The sequence below is a fragment of the Crocodylus siamensis genome, chromosome 4 (genome assembly GCF_052110815.1).
Source record: "Crocodylus siamensis isolate JL-2025a chromosome 4, ASM5211081v1, whole genome shotgun sequence".
Classification (NCBI taxonomy): Eukaryota; Metazoa; Chordata; order Crocodylia; family Crocodylidae; genus Crocodylus; species Crocodylus siamensis.
The window spans coordinates 128,558,042-128,578,532 of record NC_143398.1 but is presented as its reverse complement, the minus strand read 5'-3'; the positions used below and the strand labels follow the sequence as shown (position 1 = coordinate 128,578,532).

The 20,491-nt window shown below is 44.3% G+C and overlaps 1 protein-coding gene and 2 long non-coding RNA genes across 5 annotated transcripts in view; 2 read left to right on the top strand and 1 right to left on the bottom strand.

Annotated features, from left to right (window-relative positions):
* The window catches only part of LOC149866486 (uncharacterized), a 315,323-nt gene that overhangs the window by 230,327 nt on the left and 64,505 nt on the right, over positions 1-20,491 (bottom strand). The window lies entirely within an intron of this gene.
* LOC149866487 (uncharacterized) overlaps positions 1-20,491 on the top strand; it is a 171,014-nt gene that overhangs the window by 95,497 nt on the left and 55,026 nt on the right. The window lies entirely within an intron of this gene.
* The window catches only part of LOC149866488 (uncharacterized), an 84,586-nt gene that overhangs the window by 58,333 nt on the left and 5,762 nt on the right, over positions 1-20,491 (top strand). The window contains exon 2 of the long non-coding RNA XR_016441898.1: positions 17,794-17,919. This is a non-coding gene — a long non-coding RNA (uncharacterized LOC149866488). The remainder of the gene's footprint in view (positions 1-17,793; positions 17,920-20,491) is intronic.

Here is a 20,491-nt window from a genome sequence, read left to right as displayed (position 1 = left end):
GAGACTTGACATTACAAGATGGGGAGTGACATGACTTATGCTAACTTACACATAGAGGCCTAAATCATATAGTATCAGTAAAAATCAGTAAAACAGTAATATAAAACAGTAAAAATCAAAATAAACATAACAATTATACAAAATAAAACAGTGGATATCCATAACAGGACACTTACTCACAAAGGAGAAAAAAAAACCCAACAACTTGCTACCAAAATAAAATGCTAATGCTTATGCTGTCTTAGCTTACTCATACTTAGCTATAGGGAATAGAGAGAGAGAGAAAAGGTCACAAATAGTTAGGGAAGGGAGGGAATGCATTTTAAAATTTTAAAAAAGAAAACCTGGTGGTTTTTCTACACCCATATGGAAGAACTTCATTGTCCAATTGCAATTGATACATGTACAGTAGAGCCACTCACTGCCTTTGTTTTCTACTTGTAACTCTGTCAGAGTACCACCAGGAATGAATGCCGGTATGTAGCCCAAAGCAAATGTCAAAATGCCTCATAAACCCTAGTCATCTAACAGATAGCAGATGCATTGCACTCTGAAAAGTGTCATTAAAATGTTCCCTCAGAACTTCATGGTGACAGCAGCTATAGAACCTGAGTCCTTACAGAAATTCAGATCCTTCGCATGTGAGCTGAAGGAGGATCTCAATTGGCAATACAAAGCTTGTGGGTTTTATGTTTCAGCAGTTATGATTCTATTCAATAGAATGTACTCCTGCCTCCATACCTTGACTAGCCAGATCATATATTACAGGGGTGGGCAATTGTTTCAGCTGTCAGGCCACTTAACAAGTTTTGGTGAGCTGCCAAAGGCTGCACACACAAAATCTTTCAGAAAAATATCATTTTAACAAATTATAGATAAAAACCAAATCATATACTAAAAATCTAAAATCTACCATAATGCAGGGTTTTTAGTTGTAGCTGTGTTGGTCTAAGGACATAGGCAGGCAAGGTTCTTCGGGTAGATGTGGTATCTGCTATATATATCACATCTACCCAAATAACTTTGCTTGCCTACATCTACAATATTTTAATTTTATTTCAAAAAGTAATTTTGTCCTGATTTATGGGTTTTTGAGTAGTGTATATAGTAGGCCTGTGCAAGTCAGCAGCAATCCGATCTGGCTTCGGATGGCCGCAATCCAATCCAGAGCTGTGGACCGCGTTTCCGCCTCAATCCGGCCAAAGCAGCTCCGAAGCCTCGGACGTCCGGCCATAGGGTATAATGGGGAATCAGTGAAAGATCTATAACTTTGTTGTTTTTGTTCAATTTGGATGCAACTTGCAGGGATGGTAGCCTGTGCTCAGTGCATGAAACCTGCCAAGTTTCAAGAAGATCAGTGCAGAGGTTTAGGAAGAAATTTATCCCAAATTCTTGAAAGCCAAACTCATGCCACTGCTGTGTGTTACACCACAGGGGGGTCAAAACTGCAGCGTTAGTAGCTCTTGCTGAGGCCACAGATCCTGCCAAGTTTCAAGGAGAGAGGTGCACAGGTTTGGGGGGAACTTCACCCCAAGCTGCAGACAAGCAAAACTCGTGCTATGGGTGACACTGCGTGTGTTAAGGCGTAGCAGGGTGACATCTGCAGGGATGGTGGCCTCTGCTGTGATGCCTGCCAGCTGTCAAGGAGATCAGTGCAGGGGGGTTCTGGTGCCCTGCACCCCTAGCTGCTAACAGGCAAAACCTATGCTTTGACTGTCTCTGTCTTGGGGCAGTTGATTCTCTGTATTGAGTCTTTGTCTCCTTAGCCTGGTTTTGTAGGTGCTAGTTGATGCTCGTTAAGTCGTTATGTAGTAGCTAGGTCCTGTGTATTGAGCTGGTCCCTGAGTGAATCATGATTGATTGATTGGTAACTGGTAACACAGTAGCTTAGCAGCCAGGCCTGCAGTAGTGTCTCCCCTCCCCGCCCCAAGACAGACACAGTCAGTCCCACAGCACCCTGAAGCATCCAAAGCTTCTCCAGATCTGAAGCTCTGTCCGAAGCCTTGCAAAGCCTTAATATATAGCAGTAATTGCATAACAGTACAAAATAAAGTCCTACTCTTGTATATTGTGTGTGCGGAGGTGGGGTGTGTGGGGGGAGATATGGGGTGTATGCAGGTGGGATGCCCTCATGCTAGGTCCCAGGAGCCATCTAGGGGTGGGGGGAAGGAGGGAGGATGGAGAAGAGGCATATACAGCAGAGCTTGCTTGATCAGTGGAGAGCAAGTGCAGTCCACCTGCTACCTTCAGCCCACAGCTGCCCCCACATCAATCCACATGGAACCAAGCCCTGCCCACTCCCACCTAGGCAGCCCATGCTTCTATCCTGCCTGCACTCACCAATGACAATGCTCCAGGCGGAGCACACAGTTTCCAGTGGGGCTGCCTTCTACCCATCTGGCCACCCACAGGTGGCTGCTCATCATGCCAGACAGATATAGTAGGTGGAAGACAGCTGGGAGCTGCAGCCCCATGCAGTAGGGCAGAAGCCACCTGGCTGCATCTTCCCCGCTGTGTGGCTGGGCATGTGGTACCCTGTGCCCAGCCCCACAGGCACTGCCCCTTCCCCATTCTGTCTGCTGGCTAGAGCACCACAGCAGGGGCAGGAGGAGGAGGAACCACTGTAGGTGAGGGGAGCTAAGCAGTACTTGGGTAGCTGCAGCAACAGGGGCAGCAGCCCTTTTAGGAAACTGTGCAGGGTGGCTGGGGCCAGGCCAAGGACCAGGGCAGTGCTGTCACCAAGTGTGGGGTGAGTGCAGGTGGGAGAACTGTGAAAGCTGCCTCATGTGGGAGAAGGTGGGGCTTGGCCCCATGTGGAGCACCACAGGGGCAGCCACATGCCAGATACAATCAATTGATGGGCCAGATCTGGCCTACAAGCTGTATTTTGCCCACCCCGATATATTAGGACCAGAATTCTACAAACTGCTGGAGAAACACAATTGAATGGGTTTCCTGGTGAACTGAGTCCAGTCTGCTGCATTCATAGGCAACCAGTTGTCTAAAGTGTACAAGAAATCCATTCCAACACCATAGGCAGTGGAAGGCTGGGGTTAAAGGGGCTTAGTCCCCCCAAATGTTTTGCAGCAGCTGGTGACAGCACTAGCACCATGGCACCACCATCCTATGGTGCCCAGCACTGCTCAGCATGCAGCTACTCCTCTTCCACCATGTACAGCACCAGCATACACCAGCTATACAACAGCCCTGTGGGAGGGAGGGGCAGGGAGGTCAGGCAGGGCTCATCCCCCCCTTCAAAATAATATTTCCCACCACCACTTATGTCCAATACCTCACAAACACTACAGCCCAAAGTACCCAATCCAAAAGAATCTACAGTGTGCAACACGGAGAGAGCAGGACAAAGGCACCACTGCTCCTGATCCCAAATTTGGTGATAGTTTGAACCTTAAACCAATGAGCAAGACCCACCATTTATAAGCACGAATGCACCCAGATCAGTCCCCACCTTTGGCCTCAGACAATATTCAGTACTTCAGGAGAAGGTTGAAAACACTACAGAACCCAAATAATTCATTCAAGCAAGGGAAAATTTCTCCCTTGCCCCATGCAGTGATTATCACAGCCATGAACCATGGGATTCCCAGATACCTCCTACATGTAAGCCACGTAAATGAACATTGTTTCCTTCCATCCTCACTATAGGAGTAACTGACACAAAAACCAACATATCACATACTCTAATTACTAATCTAGGATCAACCCTATCCTACTGTACTATCCCTTCCATAAACTTGTTGAGCTCTACCTTGAAGCAATTCAAGTTCCTTCTGTCCAGTATTTTATTCAGAAAGCCATTCCAAAACTTCACTTGGTTATAAAAACTGGTTTAAATTTCCATTCCAAATTTGGTTGTGGCCACTTGCTGCCATTTGATCCTGTACCAATATTGTATTTTAACTTAAATAGCTCCTCTTCCCAGATATTCACACTTCAAATATATCTAAAACATAATCATATTCTTCTACAGACATTTGTTTGGCCAAGCTAACAAAGACGCTCCATCTGCCCCAGCACTGCAACAATCACAGGCCGCATCTGCTACCTCAAGGTACATAGAAAAAACTTTTAAAGCTGTGTCTATGTCTGAGTCACTGATTCTCTGAATCAGTATCAACTCTTCAGATTCAGATTCAGCAGAATCGAATCAGGGACAGTGATTTGAATCAACGAATCAAATCACTGTCCCTGATTTGCGCTGAATGTCAGTAGAATAGGGCCCGTTTCACACACCCCTACTGGCCAGTGCCAGGGCCACATGGAGCTGGAGCGTGATGTCGGCTGCCCTGGACTGGGCTCAGCCTCACGTGGAGCACTGCAAGAGCAGCCGCAGGCTGGATCAAATCAACTCTCTTTTGCTATGGCAGGGGGTCAGACTTGATGATCTGCTCAGGTCCCTTCCTACCCTACCAACTATGAAACTGGCAGGCACCCTGCTACAGGCCAGATCCAATTAGCTGGTAGTCCAGATCTGGCCTGTGGGCCATATTTTGCCCACCCCAACCTAAATCCTTCTATTTATCCATCATTACCATGGCACCCACCGTAGATCACCCCCTGGTAAATCAGAACATAGTATGTGCTTTTAAAGAATGGGATTCAGGAAATCTCTTGCTGCTTGCAACTTACTTTAAATAGGGAAAAGTCTTTCAAAACTTTAAGTTCCAATTGCAAAAGAAAATGTTTCATAGTTTCTAGGGTCGGAAGGGACCTGAGTAGATCATCTAGTCTGACCCCCTGCCATGGCAGGAAAGAATACTGGGGTCAAACAACCCCAGCAAGGTGTTCATCTAACCTCCTCTTAAAGACCCCCAGGGTAGGGGGCAGCACCACTTCTCTTGGAAGTTGGTTCCAGACCCTAGCTGCCCTGACCGTGATCCTGATATCTAGCCTAAATCTACCCTCTACCAGCTTGTGACCATTATTCCTGGTCACTCCTGGCAGTGCACGGGGGAACAGGGACTTCCCCAGTGCCTGCTGGTCCCCCCTGACTAGTTTGTAACAGGCCACTAGATCCCCCTTCAGCCTTCTCTTGTGAAGGCTGAACAGTTTCAGGTCCCATAGCCTCTCCTCATAAGGCCTCCCTTGCTGCCCCCTGATCATACGAGTGGCCTTCCTCTGGACCCTCTCCATGTTGTCCACATCCCTCTTGAAGTCCCTCCTGTTGTTTGTTGTAGAAAAATTCAAAACTTTCATTGCAAATGCATGAAAACTGAACTGTGCATTATTCAGTAATCCTTTAAATGTTGCTTCCGTGTTCAGTTCATTTTAATGTTCCATCACTTTGTTTGGAATTTGAACAGAATCAAAAATACAGAGGAAAAATAGCTGAAAAGACAAAATATTGCATGATTTTCAGTAACGGCCATACAGATGCAGTATGTTTCCAACAAACTGCAACCAAATCCAACAAAGTCATAATCTAGCCTCATGCTTGCATGAAATTCAGCTCAGGTTTACTGAACATTTTACAAACTTCACTGAACCTTCTATATAACTCAGTTTGCAAGCATATAACATGATGCTTAGAGAGACAGACAGCATGTGGGTGGATAGGTAGGTGGCAGTGACACAATTTTCACTGTTATTTGTATTATATTTAGAAAACAAAAAAATTAATAATAGCTGAAAAGCTAAACACAGATCAATTTCCTTCAATGTGGTTTGGATCTACTATTTGCCACCCAAAGCCTTATGAGATATTTTGTCTTCACCACCACCAGCTCAAAACTAACAATGAAAAGAAACGTAATATAGCAAACAATGCCACCTAGGATTCCTACACCTTCCACCCACTTATCTTCTCGGTGAGGGGCAAAGGAAAGTGGAAAAACTCGCACTCCCACATGGAAATTACACACTCCTGGTCAACTGATTTTTGACTGTAGACCAAATAGATTTACTTCAGAAATACAGAGTGCAAAAGTGAGAAGTCTGAGTTCATTGGAGACATTTGTCATAGTATTATTAGGGGTCAGTGCTACTTTAGCATCTTGCTTCTGGTCTGTATCTTACCCACAATAAACCGTAGGCACTCTCTGTTGTGAATGCCTCTCCTTGTGGTAAAATGTAAAGATCAATACCATCTAAGTCATTAAAGTATCCATCCATTTTTTGAAAACAGTAGGAAGCATTAACTCTGAATGTCTGGCCAAATTCCAACATGAAGGCATGATTTTCTCTCAAGCTAACTCCCCTGGAAGTTTCAAATGGATACCCTGTTAGTCAGCTGATGCTTTAAATTGTTAGCTAGTGTTGCCATGAACTGTTAAATAGTTGTTTCCTTTCAGTGTTTGTGAAATGAACACTGTGTGATCCTTACCTAGCTAGTAGGGATGTGCAAAGTGGGCCATATTCAATTTGGATTCAGTTTCAGCCTGATTCTGGGAACAGCGATTCAATTCCCTGATTCAGATCACTGTCCCAATTTGATTTGGCCAAATCCAAATCTGAAGATTCTGATTTGGAGAATAAGCAATTCAGCCATAGACACAGCTTTAAATGTTTTTTCTACATGCCTCGAGGTACCACGCGTGGTACATGAATGCTGAGATGGTGGGGTGGATGGAGCATCCCACAGGAGTGCAGGGGGGTCTGCTGCTGAGGGCATGGGGAACTCCTACCCTAAGCCCTCCCAGCTTGGTGCTCACCCGCAGGGGGACCCCGGTGTGTCCCCAAGACCCAGAAGGCACCAGTTGCTAAGCTCATGGGATGCTCCATCTGCCCCACCATCTCAGCATTCATGAGCCACCTGGTATCTTGAGGAATGTAGAAAAAACATGTAAAGCTGTCTATGTCTGAGTCATCAAATCTCTCTGAATCTCTCTGCATTGAATCAGAGGCTTCTGATTCAATTCGGAGAGATTAATTGTTCTCCTGCTTTGATTCGGATTTAGAGATTTGGCTACCAAATCAGGCCTACTAGCTAGTATGGAGTACATTTATAGTGATCACTAAGAAATGTGTACTAATATACTTTTTGTATTTTTTATATTTTACATATGGTATGTGAACTTCACTATATAGAGAGAGACAATGTTGTGAAAATGCAGGTACCAAATGTAAGCCTCATATATGTAAAGGTACAAGCTTCAGATAGCAGTAGCATAACTAAGGATGAGCAACCCAAACACACTGCCCGATCACTGATTTTAAGGGGGCGTAACAGTGATCACCACTTCTGGACACCACTGCTATTGCCCTGGCCACTGCTGCCACCCAGAAACTGACTGTTACACTTCTCTCATATGATACTCTCATATGCTAATTTTCTTCACCTGGAAGTGAAGTCACAGGAGTATAGTAAACGTGTAAATCTTTGTACAGTATATTAAAATATTTCCATTTTTATAGCTGCTTTAAGCAATGTATTTTCATTTTTTTCCATTATCTCTTTTCCAACTTTCTCAAATGGGCCATTTTAAGAATAGTAATCATAGAAAAAGCACAGTGGGCCAAATTTATTAAGCCAGTGAAGTGAGACCAGGAGTAAAGTTGACCCAAGATGCACAAGTAGCAATAGTTGGGTATATTGTATTAATGCTAATATCCTTTTTTCCCAACCAAATTATAGTACAGGGGGAACCAGGGACAGCCACCAGGGGAATTAGGTATATATACACAAATGCCAGAAGTATGGGAAACAAGCAGGAGGATCCAGAGCTCTTGCTAGTGAGCAACAACTTTGACCTAGTGGGACTAACTGAACCTGGTGGCACTCTTCTCATGACTGGGTGGTGGGAATACAGGGCTATAGGTTGTACAGGAGAGACAGAATAGGGAAAAAAGGTGGGGGAGTTGATCTCTATGTCAAAGAACAGTACATATCTTCCCTAATCAAATTAGGGCCAGAGGGTGGTCAAGCAGAGACTCTGTGGGTTAGGATCCAAGGGGCTTGGGGTGAAAAGGATCTGGTGGTGGGGGTCTACTACAGGCCACCACACCAGAACGATGAGCTAGAGCAGGAATTTACCAAGAAGCTCGAAGAGGCTGTGAGGTCTAGAGATATGGTAGTCATCGGGGACATTAACTACTCAGGACATATGCTGGGAGGAGCAGTCAGCTAGATCTAGCCACTCTCACAGGTTCTTAACCTGTATTCAGAACCTCCACTTAATACAGGAGGTAAGGTGTCCCATCAGGGGCAATGCCTTGCTCAACTTGTTGGCCGCAGAGGATGACCTGGTGGGGGACATGCAGATTCAAGGCAACTTAGGGGACATTGATCACCAAATGATTCAGTTCACTATCCAGTGAAGAGCAGGCATTATACCCGGCAGGACATGGGTGCTGAACTTTAAACAAGCTGACTTTAATAGACTCAGGGGATTGGTTAGCAAGGTGCTAGGAGATAAGAATTTGGATGCATTGAGAGTCTAGGATAGGTGGACATTCCTCAAGGAAACCATTCTTTGGGCTCAGAGTGAGTCAATCCCATGGCAGAGGAAAGGGGGCAAGGGGGCCAGGAAGCCCCTTTGGCTAACCAGGGGCATCCAAGATACCTTAAGGGCAAAAAAAGAGGCATACAGGAAATGGAAGCAGGGGGTAGCTAGCAAAGAGAGTATGAGTATACTTATTTGGCCGCACCTGCAGGGAGTCAGTCAGGAAGGCCAAGGCAACTCTAGAACTCAGGCTAGCAGTCAGGGATTAAGGACAATAAAAAGTCCTTCTTTAGGTATGTTGGGAGCAAAAAGAGGGTGTGGGGTAGCATAGGACCCATACAGGATGGGCAGGGGGGCTTAGTGATGGATAGCAGGGACAAGGCAGAGCTCTTCAATGAGTTTTTTGCCTCTGTCTTCTTAAATGGGAATCTAGACGAACCTCAACATACATCACGGACACCAACAAAGAGAACATCAGCTGACCAATGGTCAGTGCCGACATGGTAAAAAGACACTTGGAGGGACTGGATGTATTCAAATCACCAGGACTGGAGGGACTCCACCCATGGGTAATGAAGGAATTAGCAGGGGTCATAGCTGATCCACTGGCAAGGATATATGAGTGACTCATGGTGCTTGGGTCAGGTTCCAGAGGATTGGAAGAAGGCTAACTTCATCCCAATCTTTAAGAAGGGGAGGAAGGAGGACCCAGGGAACTATAGACCAGTCAGCCTTACCTCTATCCCTGGGAAAATCCTAGAAAAAATTATCAAGGAGCACATCTGTGGGAGCCACTGGCTAATGTGATGCAGATGGGTAACCAACATGGGTTTTTAGCAGGCAGTTCCTGCCTGACTAACCTAGTTTCCTTTTATGACAAGGCCACCAATTGTTTAGATGCAGGAGTCAAGGTGGATGTTATCTATCTGGACTTCAAGAAGGCCTTTGACAAGGTATCCCATACCATCCTTATAAATAAACTGAGGGGATTTGCCTTGGATGATTACACGGTAGACTGGGTAGCAAATTGGCTCAAGGGTCGCACTCAGAGGGTGGTAGTGGATGGGTTGGTGTCAACCTGGAAAGATGTGGCAGTGGAGTCCCTCAGGGCTCAGTTCTGGGGCTGGTGCTGTTCAACATCTTCATCAGTGATCTGGATGAGGGGGTGGGAAGCACCCTGTCCAAATTCATGGATGACACAAAATTATGGGGTGCAGCTAACACCCTGGAGAGGAGGAACCAGATCCAGGCTGACCTAGACAGGCTGGGGAAGTGGGCAGAGAGCAACAGGATGCAATTCAATAAGGACAAGTGCAAGGTGCTGCATCTAGGGAGGAAGAACTGCCATCATACCTACAGGCTGGGGGCAACCTTCTCAGCTCCACTGAGGCAGAAAAAGATCTTGGAGTCACTGTTGACTCCAGGATGAACATGAGTTGCCAATGTGATGAAGCAGTTGGCAGAGCCAATCGCACCTTGTTGTGCATCTGTAGGTGCTTCACAAACAGGTCCAGGGAAGTGATTCTCCCCCTCTATGCAGCACTGGTCAGACTGCAGCTGGAGTACTGTGTCCAGTTCTGGACACCGCAGTTCAAGCGGGATGGGGACAACCTGGAGAGGGTCCAAAGAAGAGCCACTCGTCTGATTAGAGGCCTGCAGGGAAGGCCCTATGAGGAAAGGCTAAGGGACCTTAACCTCTTCAGCCTCTCCAAGAGAAGGCTGAGAGGGGACCTTGTGGTGATGTACAAATTCATAAGGGGAGAGCAACATGAAGTAGGCGATGATCTGTTCACCAGGGCACCCCCTGGAATGACAAAGGAACAATGGCCATAAGCTACTAGAGAGAAGGTTTAGGCTGGACATTAGGAGAAAGTTCTTCACAGTCAGGGTTGCCAGAATCTGGAATGGGCTCCCAAGGGAGGTGGTGCTTGCCCCATCCTTGGGGGTCTTCAAAAGAGACTGGACAGGCACCTGGATGGGATCACATGACCCCAGGGTTGGTGACTCTTTTCTTGCCTGCCAGGGGCAGGGGGTCAGACTAGATGGCCCACTGAGGTCCCTTCCAACTCTATGAATCTATGAATCTAGAAGCAAGTGAAGGGAACAAGGCTAGGAACTATGGGTGTGTGTAGATGAAACACAGGGCATTTGTGTACGACACTTTAAAGCAAGTTAAATGCTTTTGCACCGCTTTAATGGCGTTGGTGTTTGCACGTGTTGGCGGTGTATTGCACATTAATTCCAGCTGCTGTAGCACATTTGGCAATGTAATGCACCTTAAATGACTTTGGGGAGCACCAGGCTCCATGTGGCTCGGGGCCTGTGCAGGCAGCCTGTGCAAGCAGCCTGGCAACAGCCTGGGAAAACAGGCTCCACCAAAGAAGAAAAAAAAGTAACAAACCTGATTTTTTTTTTTTTCCCTGGAGCCTGCTGCCTGCATGAGCTGTGCCGGGACCTGGTTCTTCCCTCTGTGGCTGCGGTGCCCCCCAAGACTGCCTGAGCCGGGTGCCTGCAGGCAAGTGAAGCCTGGGCGGGGAGCTGCCGCTGCCACAGAGGGAAGCACCTATCCTCCCCCCACCCCATGCAGCCCAGAGACTACTCCACCTGCTGGCAACTCACCCTCCCCACCCCACCACCAGAGAGGCAAGTAAGACACAGGTCTACTTGATGCAGAGGTTTACTTTGGCATAAAGTAATGTTTTTAAAAACCCACCACTTCAATTTATGGCAAAGTAAACCCGTTTCATCTGCACACACCTTATCTGGTCTGTTCCTGTGGTTGTACAGCTTACCTAACACCTTTGCTTAACAGGTTTTTAATTTACCGTGTAGTGTTTACCTGAGACTTTCAACCATTTTCAGCTTGACCCCATTGTCCTTGTAACACCCACCTTCCCAAGTGCTATAGGAGCCAGCCAAATTTAATGTATTTTACAGTGATAATATGGACCACTCAAACTGCAGTGCTTACTTAGCATGTAGTTACATATTACAATTTTCATGTACTAACTCTAAGGAATGTTAGGAAGTATTACAGCTAGCATATGCTGCTAGAAGTTTCACTCACAGCTGCCCAATTCTCCCCACCTCTCTGCCAATCTGGGGCAACAGAGTTCTGGATGATAGATCATCCATGAGGGTGGGGAGTGGCTGGGAATGGTGCATCCTAGTATACTGCAGATTGATGGTATTTACCGCAAGGAGCAGATTGGCATTACTGGAACACACGCTGCTGACACCAGCTGGAAATAATCCTTGTCTAAAGAGGTTCAATTTTAAGATGCTCTGAAGGCAGAGCTCATCTCAAAATTAGCTTAGCTCATCTTTTCCTGACTTCATAAGTGGATCCTCCCATTTTAAGAGCACTTAACACATGGGAAAGAAAACATCTAGCAACATCTTTAAAGAGAGATGTTACACAGTAGAGTAGGGGATTGTTTACACTCAAATGTTATCGTAGATTAAAGTAGAATGTGAATTTAAAGCATAGTTCACATTATCGTTCATATTTCAGATTAAAGTAGAATGTGAACTTAAAGCAATTCCAGCATTGTTCCCTGTAAAAAAACAAAAAACAAACAAAAAACCCTTTTCCCAGAATAGTTTAATATGCTTCTAAAAGTGGATTAAGCTAAATTTTAGCTGCAATAAGGGTGTCCATATGGGGAGCTTTTATGGAGAACCTATCACTGAATAGTTAATTGCACACTAGCTATTTTTCCCTGTACTTTTCTGTGTAGACAAGCCCTAGACATATAATTTTATCACAGTTATTCTCTTTTTTTTTCAATCAAAAGCTGGTGTATATGGTGTTGACAAAAGGGTAAACTGCAAAAGTCAGCTCTGAGAGTTGCTAAGCAACAATGTTCTGCCCTCAGATCACTAATCAACCAATGGCAATTTCTTCTGCTGATGTAAGGTTTGAAACTCAATATCCTTTACCAAGAACTGTGTGGGTGGAGTTCCTGAAAACTTATCTGAGCTGATGTTGTGAGCTCCTACAGATTAGTTTAATTCTTCCTAATAAAATTAGATATTTTTAATTTAGCCACAGTTACTTTAATAATTATTCCTAATATAATGAAGATAATGTACCTATTGTTAACCGGCAACAGTCAATTAGAATTAATTCACTTCTTCAATATTTGCATCCAGAATTTTCCCTGCAGGTGACCTAATAACTTTTTGTTATACTAAATTATTAATTGCAATGAGTACATGTTAATATTGTACACCCCACAGTTTCTGGAAATGGGGGAAAGGGCTTTGCACTGAAGTAAGAAATATTGCCACAGGATGGAGCCTGAGATTTTTATATCATTATTAACACTTTTTTAATACTCCTGAAGTTAACAAGCTCTGTTCAAGTGTACAATTTTTCCTTTTCTAAAACAGTTTATAAAAAAGGCTAATTCATATATATGTTCTTTTGAACCCTCCTCTACACTTCCCAATCAAATAATATTCAATTTAAAACTGATAGAAGTAAAAATATAGGATTGTGCACATCTTCCTTTAATGGCTGCTGAATTAGAGTCAAGATTCAGAACTCTGTATAAGATCATTCACTGAATTTCATGGAACTACAACCAATTTGCACCAGCTGAGAATTTTGCCCTGTGGGTAGGAGAAAAAATGCTAAGTAAAATCCCATACTTATTGAAGACAGTGACAAAATCACTATTCCCTTCAGTGGGTTCATAAGGTCATCATTATTTATTAATTTACCCTATTGCTTCTAAAAAGGTATTTAATGACCACCATAAAATTCCTTCATTCTGGGTACAAAACTCTGATTTCAGCATGAAGTATGTGATTCTGGACCAGCAGAATTGAACCCAAATTAAAATCCTTTAAAAATATTTGGTTGGTTAGTCTTCTCTAGTTAATATTAATATGTTACTTACTGTTCATGGTTTCTAATTAAAAAAAATAAAGCAGCTATAGCTGTTTGCCAGTTCAGCAATTCTTGCTACATAAACTATATAAATATGTTCCAAAGTGAGTAATTAGTTCAACAATGTTCTTTGGGTAAATCCAATATCTTTTATTAGGCCATCTCAAATAGTTCGAAAAATTCTTTTTGCAAGCTTTTGAGTACAAATATTCTTCATCAAGCAGAGGAAGCATATGTAGTTGGTCTGTGCTCTTCCTGGATGGAGTAGTAAAGCATCCAGAGGCCAATACATATGCAAGAAATCCAGTCAGTTAAAATGGAAATTGAGGTACTCAGTGGTGAGAGACAGGTTGTGGGGGGAAGTGGAATGAATGTAGCTGGTAAAAAATGGAGAGGTTACCTAGGGAGTCAGATGTTAGGCAGGTTATAATATATCACGAATCCAATCTCTATTAGTTAGTTCCAGGTTCATTGCCCTCACCTTCTAAAAGCAGAAATCCTGAAGACTTCCTATAGGTGCCCATATGTTTATCACATTTTGTTTATATCAGCCATATATCACCCTCAAAACCTGAACTGATTTATAAATTTAAAATATTTGGGTATTTTTGTTTGGTTTTTAAGTTTTACATTTTCATACAACTCAGTGGGCAGGTCTACATATTCATTAATGCACCATGGTGTCGACACCTACACAGTCAAATGGGTCACTAACTGGCTGGAGAGCCGCAGCCAGAGAGTGGTAGTGGACGGGTCGTTTTCTACCCTGGAGGGACGTGGGCAGTGGGGTTCCGCAGGGCTCGGTCCTCAGGCCCGCACTGTTCAACATCTTCATCAGTGACTTGGACGAGGGGGTAAAAAGCACCCTGTTCAAATTTGCTGATGACACTAAGATGTGGGGGATGTGGGCACACTAGATGGGAGGAATAGGCTGCAATAGGAACTAGACAGGTTACAGGGGTGAGCGGATGAGAATAGGATGGGATTCAACACCGACAAGTCCAAAGTGATGCACCTGGGGAGGAACAACTGGCACCATACCTACAGGCTGGGGAACTCCCTTCTCATCAGTGCAGAGGCAGAAAAGGATCTTGGAATCACCATTGATGCCAAGATGAACATGGGCCGGCAGTGTGGGGATGCAGTCAGGAAGGCCAACCATACCTTGTCATGCATCCACAGATGCATCTCAAGCAGGTCCAAGGAGGTGATCCTCCCCCTCTGTGCAACACTGGTCAGGCCGCAGTTGGAATACTGTGTCCAATTCTGGGCACCGCACTTCAGGAGGGATGTGGACAACATGGAGAGGGTCCAGAGGAGGGCCACTCATATGATCGGGGGCAGCAGGGCAGACCCTACGAGGAGAGGCTAAGGGACCTGAACCTGTTCAGCCTCCACAAGACAAGGCTGAGGGGGGATCTAGTGGCCTGTTACAAACTAGTCAGAGGGGACCAGCAGGCATTGGGGGAGTCCCTGTTCCCCCCAGCACTACCGGGAGTGACTAGAAATAATGGTCACAAGCTCACAGAGAATAAATTCAAACTAGACATCAGGAGGTACTACTACACTGTCAAGGCAGCTAGGATCTGGAACCAACTTCCAAGTAAATTGCTGCTGGCTCCTACCCTGGGGGTCTTTAAGAGGAGGCTGGACGAACACCTTGCTGGGGTCGTTTGAACCCAGTACTTTTTCCTGCCATGGCAGGGGCTCAGAATTGATGATCTGCTCAGGTCCCATATGACCCTACCACCTATGAAACTATGTAGTTATGGTGCATTAAATTAATGTGCTGTAATAGATGCTGCTGCACAGTAGCAGTGATGCATGCTTTTTGGAGGACACTAATGTGCAGTAGACTAATTCTACTGCATATTAGTGTACAAGCATGGTTTTTCCTGCTACGCTAATGTGCAGGACAATTAATCCACCGCACATTTAATGTCTCATGTAGATGCACCCAGCATGTTCTGTGCTTGGCTGGGATAAGCAGATACTTTGTTGCGATAAGCTGGTCCTCAACAGGTCTAAAACTCAAATTCAAGGAGTGCATTTATACATGCAAATTACTGTGGAACTGACTAATTAGCTCTGCAGTAAATTGTCACAGACCACACGTAAATTAATTCCACTGTAGGATAGTTCTGCCTGGGACAAATACTATCCTACAATGCAGTACTTATATGTGCTCAAACACACATGTGGACAGTGACTCATGCCCCAGCCAGCCCCTCTGCCACCCAGTGTCACCATCCAGAGCCCAGGCTAATCCCTGAGCCCCATGTTGTGGGTCAGCTGCCCCCAAGTACAGCATCTTCATATGCACCTAAGACCACCCCAGCGTGAACTGCTATCGTCTCAGGTGTATGTGAAGACTGTGCCCAGGATCAGCTGACTCCTGTGGGAACAGTGCTAGAGTTTATTCAGGCACATTCATTGCTCATGTAGATGCACCCAACGAGTCTCAGTGCAACCTACCTCCAATCCAGCAGAGCACTTAATCCTTGTTTAACCCCAATCACTTGAATAGCTTCATTGTTTTGAATGGGTTTACCCATGAATTTAAAAGTGCAATCCTGGAAGCAGGAATTAGAACACTTCTGATAGTGGTTGTTTATCTCTTGATACTCACTAAGCTTCAGTTATTGTCTATTAGCTCACATCCATTAGTGCTAGTGTGGAACTTTAGGTTTTTTTGGAAAAGTCACTTGAACATGAATGAATGAATGAATGAATGAATAATTCTTGAACCAAGATTTCTACTTTTTGTATGTCTTGAATGAATGAATATATTTCCAGGATCTGACAGATTTGGGTCACATTTAAAAAAGATGACAAAACTGACTGTATATGACAACAAAGGTTGCTAAACTCATGTTTGTCCAACTGAAATTCATGGGAGTTTTGCCATTGACCTTAATGGGTTTAGGATTTAATCTCATTGAATCTCATTTCCCTTTATATTGACCTCACTGGATATTGTAGGATGCTATCTTAAATCCCACTCTTTTTTTTTTTAGTATTTCTGTTTCTTGTTTTCTACCAGTGTTTCAAAATTAATTGCAGGAAACTTTTCCAGTGGACCAGCTTTTATCTTATTACTTAGCTTTAGAGACAAACTTGTTATGCTGTTACATGAAAATTACAGATCTTTGTTTCTGGCATATATAGTAATGACATTGTTCTTCTGCTGTCTAAAAGTCAGCCCTTGACTAGTGCCTGAGGTCAACTTCTGCATCCATTATTGTGCAGCAGTGAAGCACTCTGCTGTGGCTGGGGGCTAAACACTCCTATAATCACCTTTTATTAAAACATCTCTCTTTGAAGCAAAACTGATTAGCTCAGGGGATTTGTAATGAGGTATGGAACCTTGTTCAAGGATATCTGGAGGGGGCTCACAAGTGCATCTTGTTAAAATTACACTCTAATTTGAAGGGAGGTATGTGGGGGCATGAGGAAGTCTCTGTGCCTCAAATGGAGATCAAGTGTTTTCTGGGTATTATTTAATCATTCCTACCAAGGACGACATATCTAATCATAAAAAATTGTTTCTAAAAATTGATTGTTTTTTCTTTTGAAATGTATTAGACTAGGCAAAGTACCAAGTAATTTGATTAAAAAGAAAAAGAAAAAAAAAGAAAATTCCGAAGGGAGAGAACCCAGTGTAAAATTTCCCAGAAGACTATGCATCCCTGATTCCCTAAACATAGTCTTATGTTCCTGCATAAGTAAGGACACAAATAGAAACGGTGTGCTATACCAATAATATATCCACAGCATTTTTCAAAACACGGTATTTCACCCAAGGAAACTTAAGGGACTGCTTGGTAAATTAGGGTGTTTTCCTAGGATGTTTTTTCTTTAAATGTAGAAATAACTAGATTCCCCAGACCTCCTTCTCACCTCTTCCCACCTCCCACCCCCATCCAGGTAATGGCATGCTATGTGCTGGGGAAAACACAGATTAAGCATAGGTTGAATTTCTGGCCCTACTGAAGTCAATGGCAAAATTTTCACCAACTTCAGTGGAGCAAGGATTTAGGACTTTATCCCTGGCTTCTTGCTCAAGGAATTTACCTCTTACAGTCTAATAGCTAAGAAGACTTTAAGAAATGAAAGCTTAAACTTAGGTCCCTGAGTACATGTGTAGGCACCTGAACTAATGGCCTAATTTTCAAAAACGCTGAGCACCCAGAAGCTCCTGCTGATGCTGCTGTTTCAATGAATAGTTATCATAGTACATACGCAGAAAACTGAATATTCAACTCAATAAAAGTTGCCTATTTTGAACATTTATGAAAGAGAAAAGAGACTTTGTCTTTCTTGCAACTGCGGTCACACATCTAAATTGCAAATAATATTTGAGGCAAACCAAAAAAAAATTCACATAAAAGTGAATTTTTTCATTACTAATACATGGAAACTTATACTAAAAAGTCCTAGCAGAGCCATAGGACTTAACTCTTCTCTTTGCTGTTTTCCTCCCTTCCTTTTCAGAAGTGAAAGAAAATGAAGACTAGCCATACATCTGATGAAGCACAAGTAGATCAAAATCATCAACCTGTTTTCTGTTGCATAGCCTAAGTCTTCAGCTAGGAATTTGAAAACGCAACTCACTCCAGGGTATGTCTTGAACACACAGGTGAAAAAGATATCCAAATACAGTACCAAAGACTCACCTTTCCTGCTTGTGACTCTGGCTTGACTTTTCGGCTCTGGCTTCTGATCCCAATTAACCCTCAGCTTATGTTGTCTTCAGCTTTGGCTTCTGACCCCATAGAGGGATTTTTTTTCTTTTTGCTATGACATCTGAATCCATTTCTGACATCAGCTCATTCTGGACACTAGCTTTCTGGGGAACAGGCCTAGACCCATGCTTCAAGTAACTAATTCCTAGGTATGACTGCTAGGGCTGTACAAAGCTTTGGCTCATGGTTTGATTTCGAGAAGATTCGCCCGATTCTGAGGCTGAATCTCCACATCTGAACTGAATCGCTAGAAACTTAAAACTTTCTGAATTGATTTGGAGCCTCCGAATTGATTTGGAAAAGATTTGGAAGAGATTAAGTGATTCAGAAGGTGGTCTTTATGGGGAAACAGAAACTTAGAAGGCGGGGGGTAAGGACTGAAATCTCTAGCTGCCAGTGAGTGTGATTTCTCTCTGACTGCCCTTCCAATCACAGTGTCTGGGGAGAGGGGCATAGAAAGAGCATAAAAGTCTCTGTCTGCAGGCTTGCTATGCCTTTGTGAGCTGGTTCTGAGTGGGCAACAGCATCAGAAAGGTACTGGACTGCCTGGCTTGCTTCCTAGTCAGTCAGTTGCCTGCTCCTTTTTGTTCTTAGAATGGATTGGATAGGATATAGCTTAGCTTAGCTTAAAATCTGTCTACTTAATACTTATCCAATTCATTTCTTTCAATTTATATTTGCTCTCTTTTCTTTTCTTTTTTGCAATACTTTTAAACAAGAAAGCTCGGTGTTTTCCCTAGTAGTGTGATCCATCCCTGAGCAAGGAAGCACACATTGCACACAGTCATACACACACAGAAGAACAAAAATCATATATTCATTGAAGAGATTGTATAGTTATGACATTAGTTATTAATATAATTAGTTATAGTTAGTTTTAATAGTTTACATACAGACTACAGACAACACAAAAGAACAAATAACTAGTCAGCCAGCCACACGTTCAGATTCAGACCAGATCAAAAAAGAACACAACACACTATATATCTATATCTATATCTATACATGTAGATATAGATATAGATATGTGTACAGGTACTAATAATCAATAATCAATCAGACCATAGTCAACAAATCACACAGCACTCACAAACAAAAGAACTTGTCACTGACAGCCCACCACACATTTGGATTCAGACCAAGACCAGATCGAAGAAGAACACAACACACACACACACACCTTTTCCAGCACAGGAAACATTAATATGAAACGTGCTGGAAAGGCAGGTGCTAGGTCTTCTGGCAGAGGAGGGAGAGGGACTAGAGGGGGTAGCAGGAAAAATAGAGCTGCAAGTTCTTCCCCCAGACATAGATGCATCCTCTTCCCAAGCAGCCATGAGGCTTCTGCTGCTAGTGGGAGCAAGGAGGTGGGAGCAGTACCTGAGGTCCCTACACCTACACCACCTCCCCTAACTCCAGAAATAGGCACCATCAGCAGAATCACTGTCTCCTCCACCACAGTGTCATCTCCCAGTGTGAACCTCCCACTGCCAGAGGAGAAGCTGGAGCTGGAACCAGGGGACATAAGCATCCTGGCTCAAGCAGTTCTGGGGATCAAGAAGGAATCAGAGTTTGTGAACCACACCCCTCAAAGTTCCCTTAGACCCAGGTCTCCTCCAGAAACCAACACCACAGAGGAAGTTGAGTTGTGTAGCCTCAGCCAAGTGGTTCATTTGAGGCAGCTCCTCCTGCTGTTGTGCCTTAGCCTGCTGAGGAGGGGGATAAGGCAGCATGCCCACCCTCAACCCAAAAGGGGGCGAGTAGCATAGTGTGGGAGCATTTTGAACTGGCAGATGATCCCAGGTTTGCTTTCTGCCAGAACTGCTGAAGGCAGATCAGCTGAGGCAAGACGTGAAACACTTCACCACCGCAGCGATGCTGCTGCATCTCAGGAGGCAGCACCCCCTTTCCCTTCTTCCTGCTCAGCCTGGCACCAGTGTGAGCATGCCCAAAGGGAAGTCCCCCTCTCGTTCCAAAGACCCTATCCCCCACAAAGCAGAGGCAGGCCACCCTGGAGCAGTGGGGGAAGCTGCAGAAAGAGGGGGGTGTGCACTGCCAAGGTGAGCAAGATCACCTGAAGCATTGGGGAGATGCCAGGCTGTAGGTACAGAAACTCATGGACTCATTATACACAGTGGAATTCTGACACACTGCAAGCTGCTGGACATCTGACTCCCCAGGCACCTCTGCAATTTTACCTGTGCTGCTACTCCCCCCCTCCCCCACCGTGTCCCTCACCCCCTGACGCCTCCATTTCCATTTTCATTGACTGGCTTTCTTGCCTGCATTCCATGCCAGGCAACCCTCTAGCTTCTTTACTATTCTTTCCATCCGGGACCAAGGGACGCACCAACTGCAGGTACTTCCTCAGCCTGACAGAGGGTTTTTCAACCTGAAAACTTTCTAAGATAAATTTCTCTAACTATTCTGTTCTTTTCATAATAAAC